This window comes from Macaca mulatta, chromosome 10 (genome assembly GCF_049350105.2).
Source record: "Macaca mulatta isolate MMU2019108-1 chromosome 10, T2T-MMU8v2.0, whole genome shotgun sequence".
NCBI classification, from domain to species: Eukaryota; Metazoa; Chordata; class Mammalia; order Primates; family Cercopithecidae; genus Macaca; species Macaca mulatta.
The window spans coordinates 26,889,985-26,911,058 of NC_133415.1; the positions used below are offsets into that span (position 1 = coordinate 26,889,985).

Here is a 21,074-nt window from a genome sequence, read left to right on the forward strand (position 1 = left end):
CCAGAATCTACCTTAAAGACCTTACACAAATCAATTAGCCAATCCCCCCGCCAAATAATTAATAGGCAATGGATATAAGCACACACTTCTTGAAAGATGATATAAAAGCAACCAAAAATCTGAAAATATGCTGAACCTAACTGTCAGAGAAATACCAATCAAAAGCACAATGAGACATATCGCACGCTGGTCAGAATGGCGATTACACAGTCAAGAAAAAAAAAAGGACACTAGTGAGGCAGCAGAGAAGGGGGACACTGGTCCACTTTTGGTGCAAATGCAAAGTAGTTCAGACACCACAGAAAGCACTTCGGACACTGCTCAAAGAACTTAAACCAGAACTACCATCTGACACAGCAAGCCCACCACTGGGATATACACAAAGGAAAATAAATCCTTCTGTCCAAAACACACATGCACACAAATGGTCTTGGCGGTACTATTTACAATGGCAAATACGTGAAATCAACCTAGGCACCCATCAACAGTGGATCAGAAAAGGAAAATTTGGTACATATATACCACAAAAAACCAGGCAGCCATAAAAAAAAAACGAGGAAATCATGTCCTTGGCAGCTACATGAAAAGAGCTGGAGGCCATTATCTAAAGGCAAAGAAAGAAAAAACAGAACACCAAATGCCACATGTTCTCACTTCTAAGGTGGAGCTAACATTGAATACACCCTACCGTAAAAGTGAGAACAACAGACACTGATGACTTATCAGACGAAAAAGGAAGAAGGGACGAGGTATGGGCTAAAGACCTAGCCAGTGGGTCCACCCACTCCCTGCGTGATAAGGTCTCTGGGATCCCAGTCTCAATGTCCTGCAAAATACCAAAGGCAGTAACTAATCGGCGTTTGTACCTTTTAGTCTACAAAAAATGTAGAAATTAGTTAACAAATACAAACTGAGAAGCTACAACAATGAATGAAAAACACAAACTTTTATAATTATCCAAACAATCATTTACTGGCATAAACTAAGAAAGTGGACAGAATGAGTAAATCAAATACTTAACCCCAGTTACATATAGTGAACACATTTTTCAAAAGAACACCAAAAAGACACAATGGGCAAAAGGCCGCCTGTTCAATAGATGATGCTGAGTAGACTGAATATTCACAAGCAAAACACTGAAATAGGACTGTTATGTCATGCCAATACAAAAATCAATGCAAAATATGTTAAAGGCCTAAAACTCAAATCTGACACCACAAAACTACTACAAGAAAACATACAGTGCGCATGTATTTTCGAAAAGTAATACGTGCACGTAGGCTGTTAAAGGTATTTTTAAAAAATTAAAACAAAGGAAATACTCTAACACTCACAATGTAATGGCTAGGCATTTTCACTAAAAAGCTGGGCACCCGCTTACACAGAACAGTGGAACAGATTAGAAGACCCAGATACAAACCTGCACACCTGAAATCATCTGATACTTGAAAATAAAACAACAAAAATAAGCAATGGAGAAAGGACTCCCTACCACTAAGTGGTGTTGGGATCAGTGGCTACCTAGATGCAGAAGAAGTAACACTGGGCCCGTGTCTCACCATGTACAGAAAGCAACTCAACTTGAATCAAAGATTGAAATGCAAAATCCTGGGCTGGGTGTGGTGGTGGCTCATGCCTGGAATCCAAGCACTCTGGGAGGCCAAAGCAGGCGGATGACTTGAGGTCGGGAAGTTCGAGACCACCCTGGCTGACATGGTGAAACCCTGTCTACTTAAAAAGCAAAACTTAGCTGGGTATGGTGGCACGTACCTGTACTCCCAGCTATTCGGGAGACTGATGCACAAGAATCACTTGAACCCCGAAGGTGGAGGGTGCAGTGAGCCAAGATCGTTCCACTGCATTCCAGCCTCTTTGACACAGCAAGGCTCGGTCTGTAAATACAAAAATACATAAAAATCCAAGACCTGAAACTATAAAAAAATCCTGCACGAGAATCTAGCAAATACTCTTCTCGACAGAGGTTTTGGCAAAGCATTTATATCTCAAGTCGCCAAAAGCAATGAGAACAAATACAATTCCTGATAAGTGGGACCTAATACACAAAAGAGCTGCTGCACCAACAGAGTTAACACACAGCCTATAGAATGAGGGAACATATTACCCAACTATGCATCTGAAAAACGTCTAATATCCAGGATTTATGTAAAGAGCTTAAACAAACAACAACAACAAAAAAAACCCAACCCAATTTGTAAATGGGCAAGGGACATGAACACACACTTAAAAGAAGGTGTACCAGTAACCAATGAGAATGAAAAGATGCTCGATCTCACTGATTATCAGAGAAATGCAAATCAGAAACATACTGAGATACCATCTCACACTGGTCAGAACGGCAATTATGATACACAGTCCACAACAACAGAGGCTGGTGGAGCAGATGAGCAAAGAAATGCAGGTTCACTGTTGGGGGAAATGCAAACTAGTTCAGACTCCCTGGAGAGCAGTGTGGACAGTTCTCAAAGAACTTAAAAGAGAACTACCACCCAGCGCTGGAATCCCACTCCTAAGGATCTACCCAAAGGAAAATGCTTCCATCCAAAACACACATGCACTCGCATGTTCACGGCAGTACTACTCACAATGGTGAAGACATGGAATCAGCCTCGGTGCCCATCAGCAGTGGATCAGAGAAAGGAAATGTGGTACATACACACCACGGAACACTACACAGCCATAAAAACAAATCCATGCCCTTACCAGAAACCTGGACAGAGCCGTAGGCCATTATGCCAAAAGGCAAGAACAGAAAACCACAATTTTTAAAACAGCTACAAAGGTCAGTTGTGAATATTCTCTCCACAGAGAAATCATAAGTCTGGAGCTCACAGAGATGCCAGACACCGCGACTTCATGATGATGCTATGTTTACACAGATCAAACTGTGCCTTGCACTTGCTGGTTATACATACAGACTATACGACAATGAAACTGCTGTCCCATTTTGGTAACATTCATTCTCACCAGAGAGAGAGATGCTATCTGAGTGTGGTTCTGATTGACTTCTCGTGAGGATCAGTAATGTTGAGTCAGAAACTTTTACCTATGCATCCATCTCAGGTCTTCAGATCCACTGCCCAGTCTTACATGTCAAATTGAAACAAGTTCACAATAACTTGGCAAACATCACTAACCACAAGCAAAATGTAAATCAAAACCACACTTAGACACCATCTCATTCTAATTGGAATGAGTATTAACATAAAAAGGAAAAAAAAAAAACATTGAAAGAAAGGGAAACGCTGGTGTGTTTTCAGAGAGACACAGAGAGAGACACTCTTTCACAGTTCGTGAGAAGGTAAACTAGCACACGCACTCCAGAAACCACTTGGAGGTTCCTCCAAACCTTAAAAGACTCCAACTACCGTTTCAACCAGCAATTCTACTACTAGGAATACACTCAAAGTCATTGAAATCAGGACACCAAACATAGATCTACGCACCCATGTGGATTCCAGCACTGTTCCCAAGAGCCAGTGTAAGCATCAACCTACCTGCTTGTCCACAGAAGAAGGGATAAAGAAGCTGTTCCACATGTACACACCGGAATACTCTTCAGACACAAAACCACAATGAAATCCTATCGTGGGGAACCACAGGGTTGCACCTGGAAAACATGATGGTAAATTAAATGAACAAGAGGGGAAAGAGACAAATCTTGAGTCATCTCACACATGCAGAATCTGAGAAACTCTATCTCAAAGACCTGGCAAGCACAATATGGGTTTGCAGAGACTGGGGGAAAAGAGGAGTAATGGGCAGGGATTGTAAATGGGAAATGAGAGGAAGAAAATTCTGTTGTTCTATTCCAGCGCAGGGTGACCAGGGTTAACAACAAAGGCACATCACTTTCAAAGCAGCTTGACAGGAGAATACTGAAAGGGTCTCACCATAGAGGAATAAACAATGGGAAAAGGTATCAGAAACACTAAGTACCCTGATTTCATCATTTCACAATGTATGCATGGACCATAATGCCCCACTCTACCCTCTCATTGTATTGTTCCTTTACTATGCAACACATTTGTTACAAGAAATAGAAATAGGTGATGCTAATATTCATGTGGGACCATGAAGCGCCCTGAGTTTCATCCTCTGCAATCCTGAGACATCCAGACTACATCGGACACATCACACTTCCTGATTTCAAATTTCATGGAAAAGCTAGGGACCGGCCTCCACACAGAGCAGTGGAACACAAGGGAGGACCAAGAAGTAAACCCACACACTGAAAACTATCTAATCTAACACAGAATCCACCAAAGTAAGCAAAGGCAAAAGGACATCCTATTCCATCAACGGTGCTGAAATAAGTGGCTAGCCATGTGCAGAAGAGTAAGACTAGGCCCCTACCTCTCACCAGACACAAAGAGGAACTCAAGATGAATGAAAGATTTCAATGGAAAAACTCAAACTATTAAAATCTTATGAGAAAACTTGTGAAATATCCTTCTCCACATAGGCTTTGGCAAAGAATTTAGATGGCTAAGTCCTAAAGAGTAACGGCAACAAAAACAGAAATTGACAAGTCAGACCGAATACCTGAAAGAGCTGCTGCACAGTAAAAGAAACTACCAACAGAGTTAACAGTGTACACAAAGGGAGAACACGGTCCCAAACTGTGCATCTGCACCACATCTAATATGCAGAATCTACAAGGCCCTTCAACAAGTCAACTAGGGAATATCCTATTAATAAACAGGCAAGAGGCCGGGCGCGGTGGCTCAAGCCTGTAATCCCAGCACTTTGGGAGGCCGAGACGGGCGGATCACGAGGTCAGGAGATCAAGACCATCCTGGCTAACACAATGAAACCCCGTCTCCACTAAAAATACAAAAAAATTAGCCGGGCGTGGTGGCGGCGCCTGTAGTCCCAGCTACTCGGGAGGCTGAGGCAGGAGAATGGCGGGAACCCGGGAGGCGGAGCTTGCAGTGAGCCGAGATCGCGCCACTGCACTCCAGCCTGGGCGACAGAGCGAGACTCCGCCTCAAAAAAAAAAAAAAAAAAAAAAAAAAAAAATAAACAGGCAAGAGACGTGAACACATGCGTCTTAAAAGACAATGTACAAGCAACCAACATATAGGAAAACATGCTCAAACTCACTATCAGAGAGCTGCCAATCAAAAACATTACAAGACGTTGTAATCCCATGGAGGTCACAATGGTGAGGACCACGCAGACAAGGAACACATGCTGGCGAGGTAGCCGAGGAAACGAAACGCTGGTACGCTTTCCGGGAGGGGAGGGGATTAAAACTAGTACAGACACCATTGAAAGCAGATTGGGGATTTCTCAAAGAGCTGAAAACAGAACTACCATCTCACCCAGAAAGCCCTCTCCTGTGCATCTACCCAAAGGAAAATCAATCCTCCTATCCAAAAGACACAGGCACTCGTTATGTTCATAGCAGTATTATTCACAATGACAAAGACATGGAATCAACCTACCCATCAACAGTGCATGAGAGGCCAGCACAGTGGCTCACATCTGTAATTCTAGCACTTTGGGAGGCCAAGGCAGGTGGATCGCTTCAGTCCAGAATTTGAGACCAGCCTGGGCAAAATGGTGAGATCCCATCTCTACAATAATAAAAAAATTAGCCGGATGTGGTGGTGGGCACCTGTAGACCTTTCAGGGAGGATCACCTGACAACAGAAGGTGGAAACTGCAGGCCAGTGTCAGAAGTGAACTAAGGTCCAAATAGAAAACCAAATGCCACATGTTCTCACTTATAAGCAGGAATTAAACTTTCAATGCACTCAAACATAAAGAAGAGAACAACAGACACCGGGAATGACCACAGACCAATAAAAACACAGGGGAGAGGGAGCGTGTGCTAAAGACCCACCCTGTGGGCCCTCTGCTCACTGCCTGGGTTACGGGGTTGTTGGGACCCCCAGTCTCAGTGTCATGCAATCAACAGATGTAACTAACTTGCAAATATAGCTTTTAAACTGTAATAATAAGAGTAGAAAGCATTAAAAGAAAAATCCAAGGTAAGAACCAAAGAAAATAATCAATCAAAAAACAATCTGTAGTTATCCAAACAATTCATGACTGTCACAAACACAGAACGAGGACCTAAGTGACACAAAGAGGCAGCCAAATACTCTATCCAACATGTTGTGTAGGGAACACATTTTTCAAAACCCCAAAAAGATATAATGGGAAAGGGAGAGTCTGGTTCAATTATCGATTTTGAGAAAACTGAATATCCACAGGAAAAACACTGAAATAGGACCCTTACAATGCACGATACACAAAATCAACACAAAATGAAGACCTAAACTCAATCTTGAAACTGTAAAGGTCCTATAAGAAAAGAGAGTGGGTGTATATTTTAGGAAACCCTCAATCTATGCAAACAGGCTGCAAAAGGTAAAAAAGCATCATAACACTAAAAAATAGATAAGGAAACTATACCCACAGACAATGCAAGGCTTGGCTCTGTGTGTGTGCGTGCGCACGCACGCATGTTTTTCTGCTATCATGGAAGCGGGGTGTTGAACACAAAAGTCACTGCTAACATATGCAACTATAACCATATGTGACTAGGGACACTTTACAAATTCTACAGGGAAAAGGAAACAATGAAACAAAAAAAAGGAATCCTAAAGACTGGGAGAAACGATAAAAAATCCTAACCCTGAAAGAGGTTGTTATCTAACACATACAATAAAGTGATATGACCAAGTGAAAAACAACAATAAAAACAACAAATATCCAAGTAAAAGGATCTAAATAGACCTGAGTGAAAAGATGGCAGGAAATGGACTCACAGGTGATAGTTCCTCAATATCACTAATCCTCACAAAAACATGAATCAAAACCATACTCGGTTACCATCTAATTCTACCTAGAATGAGTATTACAAAAGACAAAAATCAAAATTGTTGAAGGTAATGGTCAGCATAGACTTGCAGGGGAAGAAAAATCTTCCACACACTTCGTGGAATGAAAATTATGTACACACTACAAAAACTTTTGGAAGTTCCTTAAAAAAGTAAAAGGTAGGCCAGGCACAGTGGCTCACACCTGTAATCTCAGCACTTTGGGAGGCCGAGACAGGTGGATCACCTGAGGTCAGGAGTTCAAGACCAGCCTCACCAACATGCTGAAATCCTGTCTCTACTACAAATACAAAAATTAGGCGTGGTGGCAGGTGCCTGGATTCCCAGCCACTCAGGAGGCAGAAGCGGGAGAATCGCTTGAACGCAGGAAGCGGAGCTTGCATTGAGCCGAAATCGCGCCACTGCACTCCAGCCTGGGCGACAAGAGCAAGACTCTGTCTTTTTTTTTTTTTTTTTTTTTAAAAAAAACAAACAACGAAAGGTAAAAGTACAACTGCCACTCCAGTAACAATCCCACCACTGGGTACACGTTTAGAGAAAATGAAATCCCTGTGTTATCTGCCTTTTCATGTGTCCTGAAGCCCTAGTCACAATAGCCAAGATGTGGAATTAACCTACCTGTCTATGCACAGATGAAGGGATAAAGGAACCACAGTTGACATACACAAGGAAACACATGTCAGCTGTAACACTTCAGGAAATCATGTCATCTGCAACCACTTGGAGAAACCCGGAAGACAATTAGGTGAAACGAGTCTGCCAGGGAGAGACCCACGCTGCATGACATCAGCTACATAGAATCCAGAAAACATTGTCTCTTAAAAGCAGAACTTCCGGTAGGGGTTACTGGAGGCTGGGGAGAGCAGAGAGCCTGGGTAGGGACTGGTAACGGGTACAGAGTGACGCTCAGATACAAGGAATCTATTCTGGTGTTCTATTGCACAGCAGGCTGACTAGGTGACTAGGGTCAACAGAATCTAGAAAAATTTTTCAAAATTAGCTGGAAAATATGGTTCTGAATATTCTCTCCACAGAGATAAAATAATGATGGAAGATCACAGACATGCCAGATACAATGATTTCATCATAATGCTACATATAGATATCTCAAAATGTCCCTTGCACCTTGGGTTGTGTGTGTAGGGGGGTATAATGTATACTCTATAGAAACAAACTGCCATCAAATGTTGGTAGTATTCATTCTAACCAGAGTGAGATGAAATCTGGTGTGATTTTCACTTACACTTTTGTGTGCGTCAGCAATGGTGAGAATCTTCTCAGAGGAGGAACTTGTCTCCAAGGCTGGTGGGATATGGTAAACTAGTATGCACGCTAAAGAAACCAATTGGATGTTCCTTGAAATCGTAAAACCACAACTACCGTTTTATCTAGCAATTCTATTACTAGGTATATACACAGAGCACATGATCAGGACATGGAAGAGATGATCTGTCATCCCAGGTGGAACTCAGCCCTATGCACAAAAGCCAAGACAAGCAATCAACCTCCCTGTCCATCCACAGATGAAGGGATGAAGAATCTCTAGTACACAGACACAATGGAATACTTTTGGGCCATCAAAATTCCTGGAATCCTATCATTTCCAGCAACATGGCTGCACCTGGAGATATTCTGTTCAATCAAATCAGAAAGGCAGACAAAGACCAAGCCTGCATGTTCTCACTCATGTGGGAGCTGAAAAATTTAACTCACTGAAGGTGAAAATACAGCAGTGGTCACCACAGACTAGGTGGAGGAGAGGACATCAAGGATTGGCAGTAGGTACACAGAGAGTTACAGGAAAGGAATACATTCTGGTATTCCAGTCCAAAGCAGGGTGACAAGACTTAACAACATGGTCGTGCCGTTTTCAAAAGAGCTACCAAGGAGGATACTGAATGTTCACACATCGAAGATATTAAACCTATACGTGCTTAGAGACATGGGAAACTCCCTGATTTTATCCATACTCAAGGCATACAAACAAGTATCACAATGTCCCAATGCACCCCTAATTCTGGACATAAAGTATGAAGCAAACGTTTTATGGAATGGTAGCGATACATGGCTACAAATTCACATGGAACCACCAAAGACCCAAAGAACCTGAATGTGTAAAGCAATCCAAGGGAATACAAACTCAATTGGAAGCTGCACTTTCCCCAATTTCAAACTACATGTAAAACCTCCACTCAATCTAAAGACTACAGTAGTGGCATAAAAATGAATCCATGAACCTAGGGACATAAGAGAACCTAAACGCACACCTGTATGCAATCAACACATTTTTTTGAAAGGAACACCTAGAAGATACAATGTGGCTGGGTGCTGTGGCACACACCTGTACTCCCAGAGCTTTCGGAGACCAAGTCAGGCAGATCACTTGAGGTCAGCCTGGCCAAAATGGTGAAATTGCATCTCTAGTAAAAATACAAAAAATAGTAGTCAGGTGTGGTGGTGCACACCAGCAATCCCAACCACTTGGGAAGATGAAGCACGAGAATCTCTTGAAGCAAGGGTGCACATGTTGTGGAAAGCTGAGATCTCGCCACTGCACTCTAGTCTGGGTGACAGCATGAGTAGGACTGAGTCTCGAAGGGAAAAAAGATGAGATGAGGAGTCAGCAGTCTGTTCAACTGAGCAGTCTGAAACGACTGGATAGCCACATACAAAACAATGAAATAAGACCTTGTTGTTATACAATACACAAACATAAACTCAAAATACATTAAACCCTAAACACAAGACCTAACAGCGTAAAACTGCTACAGGAAAACACAGAGTGAGCTTAAGTTTAGGAAAACCTGAATCTAAGCTCACGGGATGTAAAAGCAAATAGAAAAAAAGAAAAACAGAAAAAAAACCACTTCCAACAATAGAAGTCAAAAATTCTAGTTTTCGTCATTGACCTTACCTTACAAAAACAGTCAGTGCTAGCCAGGCACGGTGGCTCACGCCTGTAAACCCAGGACTTTGGGAGGCCAAGGCGGGCAGATCACTTGAGGTCAGGATTTGGAGACCAGCCTAGCCAACATGGTAAACCCTGTGCCTACTAAAAATACAAAAATTAGCTGGGAGTAGTGGCACACACCCGCAGTCCCAGCTACTCCGGAGGCTGAGACAACAGAATCGCTCGAACCTGGGAGGTGGAGGTTGCAGTCAGCCAAGATCGTGACACCTTACTCCAGCCTGGGCAACAGAGCGAGACTCTGTCTCAAAAAATAAAAAGGAAAAACAAAAATAAAAATCACAACTAAAATAATCAAGAAATAAAAACACAAAACAACCTGAAGAAGTTCTGCACAGTAAAGAAAACAATGCACCAACCAACACTCAGAAGGCATTCTTCAGACAGAAAGGATATTACGAGGAATCATATATCTAAAAGCGGTTGTTATCTGACATTTGGGAGCAACGAACACCCCACTGAGGAGCAAAACACCCAAAACCAAGTAACCCAGCCATAACTGGGCAACAAACCTGAACAGACATTACTGAAAAGGCAATATGCAATTCACTAACAGGACAAAAAAAGGTGGTTCTCACCACTGCTAGTCATCTCTAAACTGTAAATGATAATCACACTCAGATACAAACTCACTCTAATTCTAACAAAAAATAAAAACCAGTTATTTCAAACGAATGCCCCAGGGAAACCTGCATACACAGATACTCTTCCACACTGTTGAGAGAAATCACCATTACCACAGGTACTACGAAAACCACTTGGAGCTTCCCAAACAATCACAAAGCTAGCTACCACTTCATCTAGCAATTCCAACAGTGGGTATCTACTTATGGACAGAGAAATCTCTACATGGAAATCATAGCTGCCTTCCCAGGTGGAGTGAAGCACTACTCACAATAGCCAAGGGCAGATCACCTGAGGTCAGGGATTTGAGACCAGCGTGGCCAACATGGTGAAACCCTTGTCTCTACTAAAAACACAAAAACTATCCAGGTATGGGGGAACACACCTATACTCCCAGCTACTCGGGGAGCTGAGGAGGGAGAATCCCTTAAACACAGGAGACGAAGGTTGCAGTGAGCTGAGATGGCGCCACTGTACTCCAGCCTGGGCAACAAGAGAGAAACTCCGTCTCCAAAAAACAAAAACACAAACACAGGTAAAATAATGGGTTTCTCAATATCAGTGTTTGAGATCAATTCATCTCAAACATGTAAATGAAAACCACACTCAGGCACCATCTCAATCTAACTGATATGAATATTGCCAAAAAGAAAGACTGTGTTTGAAATAAGGCAAAGTCACTTGCTGGTGACAAGACAAAGAAAGGGATAATCTTACACACTACTGGGTGGAACTTTAATTAGGATGTACTCTAGGAAAAACAGTAGAAGGTCCATGAACAAATTAAACCTGTGCCTAACTTGTAATGTCATCATCCCACCCATGGCTCTCCATGGAAAGCAAATGAAATTTGTATGCTAGAGACAAAGCTTCCTTCCCCTCTTTCTTGACATGCTACTGACAATAGCCAAAGGATGGAATCAACCTACCTGTCCATTCACAGATGAAGGGATGAAGAATTTCCAGGACACAGGCACAATGGAATACTTTTCAGCCATCAAAATTCAGGGCATTTTTCATTTCCCACAACATGGCTGCACCTGCAAGATACTATGTTCAATCAAATCAGAAAAGCAGAGAAAAGAGAAAGATCAACCTGCATGTTCTCACTCAATCATGTGGGAGCTGAAAAATTTAACTCACTGAAGGTGAAAATACAGTAGTAGTCACCACAGGCTGGGTGGAAGGGAGGACATGGGCAAGGATTGGCAATAGGGATGCAGAGAGTTAAAGGAGAGGAATACATTCTGGTATTCTACTCCACAGCAGGGCGACTGCGCCTAAAAATATGGTCGTGTCTTTCTCAAAGTAACTACCAAGGAGGATACTGATGTCCACACCTCAAAGATATAAGACCTATACCTGATCACAGGCACAAGAAACTCCTTGATTCTACCCTTATGCAAGGTATACAATTATCACAATGTCCCACTGCACCACTAATTCTCGACATATGGTATGAACCAAACTTGTTACAAAATGTTAACTACACATGGCTAAAAATTCACATGGAACCACCAAAGACCCTGAATATGGAAAGAAGTCCTACCTAGGAAATACAAACTAGATTGGAGGCATCACACTCATCTTCAAATTACAGGTAAAAGCTCTACTTACCCAAAGACTACGGCAGTGGCATAAAAAGAAACCATGCATCTGTGGACATAACAGTACCTAAACGCACGCCTGTATACAGTCAACACATTTTTTTCTTGTTGCATCTTGTAGGCGTTCAAAAGAACGCCTACAAGATGCAAAGAGGCTGGGTGCTGTGGCTAACAAACTAAAACCTAAACACATGACTCAAAAGCATAAAATGCCTACAGGAAAACAGTGAGCTTAAGTTTCGAAAAACCTGAATCGATGTTAAATAGTTGTGGTTGGGCACGGTGGCTCACACCTGTAATCCCAGCACTTTGGGAGGCCAAGAGTGGGTGGATCACGAGGTCAGGAGATCAAGAGCATCCTGGTTAACACAGTGAAACCCTGTCTCTACTAAAAATACAAACTAAATTAGCCAGGTGTGGTGACAAGCGCCTGTAGTCCCAGCTACATGGGTGGGTGAGGCAGGAGAAGGGCATGAACCCGGGAGGCAGAGCTTGCAGTGGGCCGAGATGGCAGCAACACTCCAGCCTGGGTGACAGAGAGAGAGACTCCATCTCAAAAAAAAAAAAAAAAAAAAAAAAATCACTGAAAACTAAAATAATAATCAACCAGTAAAAACAAAGAAAAAAAACTGAAAAAATACTGCACAGTAAAGAAATCAATGCACCAACCAACACTCAGAAGGCATTCTTCAGATAGAAAGGATATTATAAGGAATCATGTATCTGAAACTAAGACATCACTGAGGAGAAAACACACAAAACCAAGTAACCCAGCCAAAACTGGGACACAAACCTGAACAGACATTACTAAAAAGACAATGTGCAATGCACTAACATGTAAAAAGGGTGGGTCTCGACATTACCAGTCATCTCTAAACCGTAAATGAAAAGCACGCTCAGGTAGAGACTCATCCTAATTTGAACAATTAAAAGAAACCAATTATTTCAAACAAATTCCCTGGAGGAAGATGCAAACACACTCTCATACACGGTTGGGAGAAATCTACAGGCACTATGAAAACCTCTTGGAGCTTAAGCATTCTTCATATAGGGAGGGCATGATGAGGAATCATTTATCTGAAACAGGTTGTTACATGGTATGCACGAGAAACTAATGCTACTAAGATGCGAAACATGCAAAACCAAGTCACCCAGCCAAAGTTGGGCAATGAACCTGAAGAGACATTTCTCAAAAGTCCTAGCTAATCACGAAGCTGAGGTGGGAGAATCACCTGAGTCCCAGGAGGTCAAGGACGCAATGAGCCGAGATCACACCACTGCACTCCAGCTTGAGCAACCAGACCCAGACACGATCTCAAAAAATAATAAGAAGAAAAAAAAAGAGGAAAAAAGAAAAGAGAAGAAATAAACTACACAGAGAAAGACAAACATCACATTGTCTCACGCCGAAGGAATCTAAAAAACATATTGCATAGAACTTTTAGGCATAACTGTTCTTAACATGGGTTGGGATTAAAAGGTGGGGCACGGTCAGGGATTGGAAACAGGAATACAGTTACACACCCCATGAGAGGAATGAAACCCGTAGTTCTATTCCACAGCAGCGGGTGAGTAGGTCTAACATTATCAGAGTGTACTTTTCAAGAAAACTAGAAAAGAGCATTCTCAATGTCTTCATCTCAAAGGAATAGTAACTCTATGAGGCAACAGATATGCTAAATACCCTGATTTCATCACTAAACAATGCACCCGTGGACCAAAGTGTCTCACTCTACTCTCTGATGGTACACCTTTACCACAGGGTAAATTTTTGTAAAGAAATTTAAGGAAACAGGCTAAGCATGGTGGCTCACGCCTGCAATCCCAGCACTTTCAGAGGCTGAAGCAGGTGCATCACTTGAGGCCAGGAGTTCGAGACCAGCCTGGCCAACATGGTGAAACCCCATCTCTACTCAAAATACAAAAATCAGCTGGGCACAGTGGTGCACGCCTGTAATCCCAGGTACTCGGGAAGCTGAGGCAGGAGTATCACTTGAACCCAGGAGGCAGAGGTTGCAGTGAACCAAGACTGTGCCACTGCACTCCAGCTTTAGTCCAGGCAATAGAGTGAGACGTCTCAGAAAAATAAAAAAGAAAAAAAGAAAAAGACCACATTCAAGGGATCAACCGACATGAAAAAATGCACGAGCTCACTAATCATCAGTGAAATGCAACTCGCAAACACAATGAGGTAACATCCCACGTTGGTCAAAATGGCCATTTTTCCAAAGTCAAAACAACATGCTGGCAAGGCGGCAAAGAAAAGGGAACGCTGCTACACTCTTGCGGAACGTGAAAACAGGTTTGCACTGTGGAAACCAGTTTGGAGATTCTCAAGGAACTTAAAACAGAACTACCATCAGACCCAGCAATTCCACTACTTGGTATCTACCCAAAAGACAGTAAATCCTTCTATCAAAAAGACACAAGATCTCGTGCATTCATGGCCGTGCCATTCACAAGAAAAAAGACGTGGAAGAATCCTAGGTGACCAGCAACAGAGGATTCAACTTTTTTTTTTTTTTTTAATGTGGTGCATACACACCACAAAATACTACGCAGCCATAAGAAGAACACACAATCATATCCTAAGCAGCGTGGATAGACCTGGGGATTATTATGTTTAGCAAATCAAGGCAAGAACAGAACAGAAAACCAAACACTGCATGTTGTGGGAGCTAAACAGTGAATACATTCGAACATGAAGATGGAAACAACAGACACTGGGGACACAGAAACACAACCGAATGGGCTGGGCGTGGTGGCTCACGCGTGTAATACCAGCACTTCGGGAGGCCAAGGCAGGCAGATCACAAAGTCAGGAGATCCAGACCATCCTGGCTAACACGGTAAGACCCCGTCTCTACTAAAAATACAAAAAATTAGTCGGCCGTCGTGGCGGGCATCTGTAGTCCTAGCTACTCAGGAGGCTGAGGCAGGAGAATGATGTGAACCCAGGAGGCAGAGCTGGCAGTCAGCCGAGATTGCGCCACTGCACTCCAGCTTGGGCAACAAAGCGAGACTCCATCTCAAAGAAAAAAAAAAAAGAGACAACCGAATGGACAAAATAAGGGAGCCAAGTAATCAATCCAAAATTATATTTAGGTCACACATTTTTCAAAAGCACACCAAAGGCACAACAGTTGAGAAAACTGGGTAGTCACATGCACGAGATTGAAACAGCAGCCCTATGTTGTCCGATACACAAAAATCTATGAAAAATAAATCAAACAGTTAAATTCCATCTGGAAAGCAAAACACTCCAAGAAGAAATCATGGGATAAGCGTATATTTAGGGGAAGCTTCACCCTGTGCACACAGGTTGCAAAAAAAAAAAAAAAAAGAAAGAAAAAGAAAAGGAAAAATTAGGGGAAAAATATGCACAGACAATAAAATAGCTTAACAATCTCTTTCTTTTGGATGAGACACTGAAATCACTGCCAACAAATACAAATATAATCATGAGAGACTAAGGACAGCATTAGCGCCTCTGTGCAGGAGAGAACAAATGAATCCAAAGAAAAGGCATCCTAGACCGGGTATGGGGGCTCACTAGATCAGGAGTTTGAGACCAGCCTGGCCAACATGGTGAAACCCCGGCTCTAGTAAAAATACAAAAATTAGCCTGGCATGGTTGTGCACACCTGTAATCCCAGCTACTCAGGAAGCTGAGACCGGAGAATTGCTTGAACTCAGGAGGCAGAGGTTGCCGTGAGCCAAGACTGCCCCACTGCAACTCCAGCCTGGGTAACAGAGCAAGACCCCATCGGAGTCTGGTGCAGGGGAAGGGGGAGGAGAAAAAAAACAAAAAAGAACAGCATCCTAAAGGTGAGAAGAAAGTTTGAGGAAACATACAGCTGATAAGGCATTGTTTTCCAAAAGGCACAAGCTACTAACCTTAGTAACTAGCAAAAAAAATAAATAACCAAAAGCAAAACGAGGAACCGATCCAAAACTGGGCAAAAAGCCTGAATAAACTTTTCGCCAAAGAAGACATAAGACTGACTCTATCTTTACGAAAACGTGGTTAACACTCTTAATCTTGCACAAAACGGAAATCAAAACCACACGCAGAAAGCATCTCACTTATTCACACGAATGTGACAAATAAAAATACAAACACAAATGCTGGTGTCAATTTCCAGGAAAAAAGAAGTGTTTATGGGAGGGTCAATTACTATATACACTCTGGAAAGCAGTTGCAGAGTCTTCAAAAAAACTGAAAGTACAATACCATATGATCTATTCATCCCACTACTAGGTATACAGTCAAAGCAAACCAGGATTTTGAACAGACATCTGCCTTTCCATGTCTATTACATCACTATTCACAATAGCTAGAATGATGGAATCCGCCTAACTGTTCACCCAACAGATGAAGAGATAAAGAAAATATAGTACATACATACAATGACATATTCTCCAGCCATAAAAAATAATGCAATTTTCATTTAGGGCAACACTAATGAACCTAGAAAACATTCTGTTAAATAAGCCAAGCACAGAAAGACAAACACTGCATGACCTCACTCACATTGAATCCAAAAAATTAACCTTCAAGAAGCAGAAAGAACAGGAGTGGTCTTCCGGAGGCTGGGGGAAGGAGGGGAAATAGGAGGCATTGGTGATGGAAACAAAGTTACATTTAGTTGGGAGGAACACATTCTAGAGTCCCCTTCCACAGCTGCGTGACTCTAGTTACAATATTGTTTGTATTTTTCAAAAAAAGCTAGAAGGGAACAATTTTGAGTGTTCTCACCACAAAGAAATACCTGTATGAGGAAATAGTTATGCTAAGTACCCTGATTTGATTATTACCCAAAATATACATGTACCAAAATGTCCCAGATAAGGCTGGGCAAGATGGTTCATGTGTGTAATCCCAGCACCTTGGGAGGCTGAGGTGGGTGGATCATCCGGGGCCAGAAGTTCGAGACCAGCCTGGCCAATGTAGCAAAACCCGATCTCTACTAAAAAATACAAAAATTAGTTGGGCATGGCAGCACACACTTGTAATTCTAGGTACTTGGATGGCCAAGGCACAAAAATCACTTGAACTTGGGAGACAAAGGTTGCAGTAAGCCAAGATCATGCCACTGCACTCCAGCCTGGGCAACAGAGCTGAACTCTGTCTCAAAACAAACAGAAACAAAAATGAAAAAGTCCCAGATAAGAAAAAAAGTCCCACTATACCCTCTGCTTATGTGCCTTATTATAGACAAAACATTTAAGAAGTATAGGCCAGGCGCAGTGGCTCACGCCTGTAATCGTACCACTTTGGGAGGCTGAGATGGGCAAATCACGAGGTCAGGAGATCGAGACCATCCTGGCAAACATGGTGAAACCCTGTCTCTACTAAAAATACAAAAATTAGTTGGGCATGATGGCCCATGCTTGTAGCTCGAGCTAATTGGGAGGCTGAGACAAGAGAATCACTTGAACCTGGGAGGCGGAGGTTGCAGTGGCCGAGATCACACCACTGCACTCTAGCCTGGGCGACAGAGCGAGATGCCGTCTCAAAAAAAAAAAAAAAAAAAAAGGGGGGGGGGCCGGCGCGGTGGATCACGCCTGTAATCCCAGCACTTTGGGAGGCCCAGGTGGGCAGATCTCCAGGTCAGGAGATTCAGACCATCCTGGGAAACATGATGACACCCCGTCTATACTAAACTACAAAAAAAAAAAAATTAGCCAGGCGTGGGGGCGCGCACCTCAGTCCCAGCTAGTCGCAGCTACTCGGGAGGCCGAGACAGAGGAATCGCTTGAACCCGGGAGGTGGAGGTTGCACTGCAGCCTAGTGACAGAGCAAGACTTCATCTAAAAAAAAAAAAAAAGTGTAAATACACAATGTTAATATTAACATGGAACCACAAACAGCCCTGAACATCTAAGGAATCCTGAAAAATGCAAACTAAGTTGGGAGACTCACAATTCCTCATATCAAATTGCGTTTCAAAGCTGAAGGTGGTCAATATTCCAACACATACGGTCATGTGATTTGCTACTGTGCTCCGGCTTGGGTGAGGGTGACTTGTCTCAAAAAAGAAAAAGATGAGCCGGGCGCAGTGGCTCACGCCTGTAATCCCAGCACTTTGGGAGGTCGAGGCTGGCGGATCATGAGGTCAGGAGATTGAGACTATCCTGGCTAACACGGTGAAACCCCGTCTCTACTAAAAACACAAAAAATTAGCCGGGTGTGTGCTGGCGGGTGCCTGTAGTCCCAGTTACTCGGGAGGCTGAGGCAGAAGAATGGCGTGAACCCGTGAGGTTGAGCTTACAGTGAGCCGAGATCACGCCACCGCATGCCAGTCTGGGGAACAGAGTGAGACTGTCTCAAAAAAAAAAAAAAAAAAGAAAAAGAAAATGATTGGGACAAAATAGGAGGGAATCACAGAAGAGATAACTGGTTGTTACAGAACGCGTGCACAGAAAAAAAAAATACTACGTAGCATGAAAAATTCATATCCAAATTAAAATTCGACAAAAAATCTCAACAGACATCGCTGTATAAACGACATAAAATGCACAAACATGTAAGAAAAAAGGTCCTCAACGTTATTATTCATCAGAAAAGAATGTACTCCAAAACCATATTCAGATACCATCCCACACCTACTGGAATATACATTACTGAAAATATCTTAAAAATTAAAAAGAATGCTGGTGTGGATTTGGATAAAAGGGAAATCTTATACACTATTGCTGTAAAGATAATTTAGGATACACAGTATGGAAAAAAGTTGTAAGCCGCATGCGGCAGCTGACGCTTGTAATCCCAGCACTTTGGGAGGCTGAGGCAGGTGGGTCATCAGGTCAGGAAATCTGGTTAACAAGGTGAAACCCCGTCTCTGCTAAAAATACAAAAAATTAGCTGAGTGTGGTGGCACGTGCCTGTAGTCCTAGATACTCAGGAGGCTGAGGCAGGAAAATTGCTTAAACCTGAGAGGCGCACATTGCAGTGAGCCAAGATCGTGCCACTACACTGTAGCCTGGGCGACAGAGTGAGAGTCCATCACCAAAAAGAAAAAGAAAGTGGTAGATTCCTCAAAAAAACTGAAAATGCAACTACCGTATGATCCAGCAATCCCACTACTGGGTACACCTCCAAAGCAAATGAAAACCGTATCAGAGATCACAAAGCCTCAATGGGGATAGGAGATTTTTTTCATTAAATGGTTTTGAGAAAACCAATGTTTATATGAAAAAGAATGAAATAGGACCCTTCTGGCATAGAATACACAAAATTCAACTCAAAATGGATTGAAGACCTAAACACAAGACCTGAAATTATACATCATCATCTGTAAGAAAAAAGGGGGTGGCGGAGCTGGTGGAGCACTTAGTTTTGAGGCAACTTGCCTCTAGGCTCACAGGTTGGAAACGGGAAAAGAAAAAACGGAAAAAAAAAAAGAAAGCAGAGGGTAAAACCTCATCGAGAATGGAATGGCTTGTGGATATATTTATCTTTTAAATTGGGAAAGCGAATCATAGGTAACAAAAGCAAAAACCACCATGTGGGGCTACATCCAACTGGAAAGCTTCTGTACAGAAAGATAACAGTGAACCAAATGAAAACTAATCCTACGAATGGGGAAAAAGTTTGGGGGAAGCATGTATCTCCTAAGGGGATGTTATAAAAAATATGCAATACCTTCACAATGCTCAACAGCAATAACAACAACAAGATCATCAACCCCAAACTGGGCAGGGCCCAGCACAGACATTTCTGCACAGGGGACATAATAACACTGAGCAGCATGGACAGAACCAGGTCCTCAGCATCGCCATCACCAGGGACAACTCCCCGTCAGGCTTGCACCTGGGTATTCCTCCCTCCCGGTCAGGTGGTCGTGCCCAGAGGGACAGAAGGGGACACAGGCTTCCCTGAAAGCCAGGGGTGGGGGATGAAAGAGTCCCAGACACGATGGCGGGAAGGCAAATTTAAAAATTCATCAAATTCTGGAGGCCGCTGGGATCTTTTCTCCTCTGTCTGAAGCCTGGACAGGAGGCAGCCAAACACCCAGGCCTGGTCCCAACTCCCACCTGGGCCGGGCTTCCCCTTCCTCCTGGGGCTTTCCTCTCTCCCCATCTATACGGGACAGGTTCCCTCAGAAAAAGTTCTCGAACCCTAAAAATACCACAGTCTGCTACACTTGCCACCCTCAAAAGCCCTCAGAAACAAAACCCATGGTAAGACAAATACCAGAATACCAGAAGAGAAAGACAAGAACTATTGAGAAGATGAGAATAGAGGGAACGTTTCAGAAAACAAGCTTTTGTACTCACCATGTAGAAAAAATGCCCGGGAGAAGCTGAGTAGCACGCAGCCCCCGCCTAAGCAGTCAGGGCCACAGACAGGAGCTGTTTCCTCCCCAGGACGAGTCTCCAAGTCATCCCCACGCCGCTGTGGTGCCTCCTCAAGCAGGTCCTGAAGGAACCAGAGACTCTCTCCTTCTACTCAATATGGACGCCAGGCCACGCACAACACGCAGCGTCTGTGGTGAGAACACGCATGCGCACCACGTGGGGCAGAAAAGGCTGCTTCAGCGCCCCCTGCCAGTCACAGTGCACAGTGCAGGATGATCAGCCTCATGGTCTGCATCACCCCAGGCCAGTCAAGGTAGGATAGAAGGGTGGGTTGTGGGACACCAGGGAGCAGGAACTCCCCAAGCCATGCATGTGAACCTCCTGCTGTGAAGACTCTTTTTTTTTTTTTTTCTTTTTTTGGACAGGGTCTCACTCTGTCGCCCAGGATGAAGTGCAGTGGTGCAATCACAGTTCACTGCAGCCTCAACCTCCCAAGTGATTCTTCCATCTCAGCCTTCCAAGTACCTCCGAATCTGGTTGCTCCATGTTGGGTGCATATGTATTCAGAATAAGTAAGTCTTCTTGTTGGAATGTACCCTTTATAACTGTGTAATGGCCTTCATTATCCTACTTAATTTTGATTGTTTTAAAGTCTATTTAATTTTAGAATAGCAACTCCTAGCCGGGCACGGCGGCTCA

General features: G+C 43.1%; 1 long non-coding RNA gene across 1 annotated transcript; it reads right to left on the minus strand.

Annotated features, from left to right (window-relative positions):
• Positions 1–1,732: 1,732 nt before the first annotated feature.
• On the minus strand, positions 1,733–20,554 carry LOC144331874 (uncharacterized). The gene is made up of 5 exons (XR_013399447.1): positions 20,355–20,554; positions 17,780–17,885; positions 11,394–11,504; positions 3,516–3,628; positions 1,733–1,892 (listed from the first exon to the last, which is right to left on the minus strand). It is a non-coding gene; the product is annotated as an uncharacterized LOC144331874 (long non-coding RNA).
• Between the last annotated feature and the right edge of the window lie 520 nt (positions 20,555–21,074).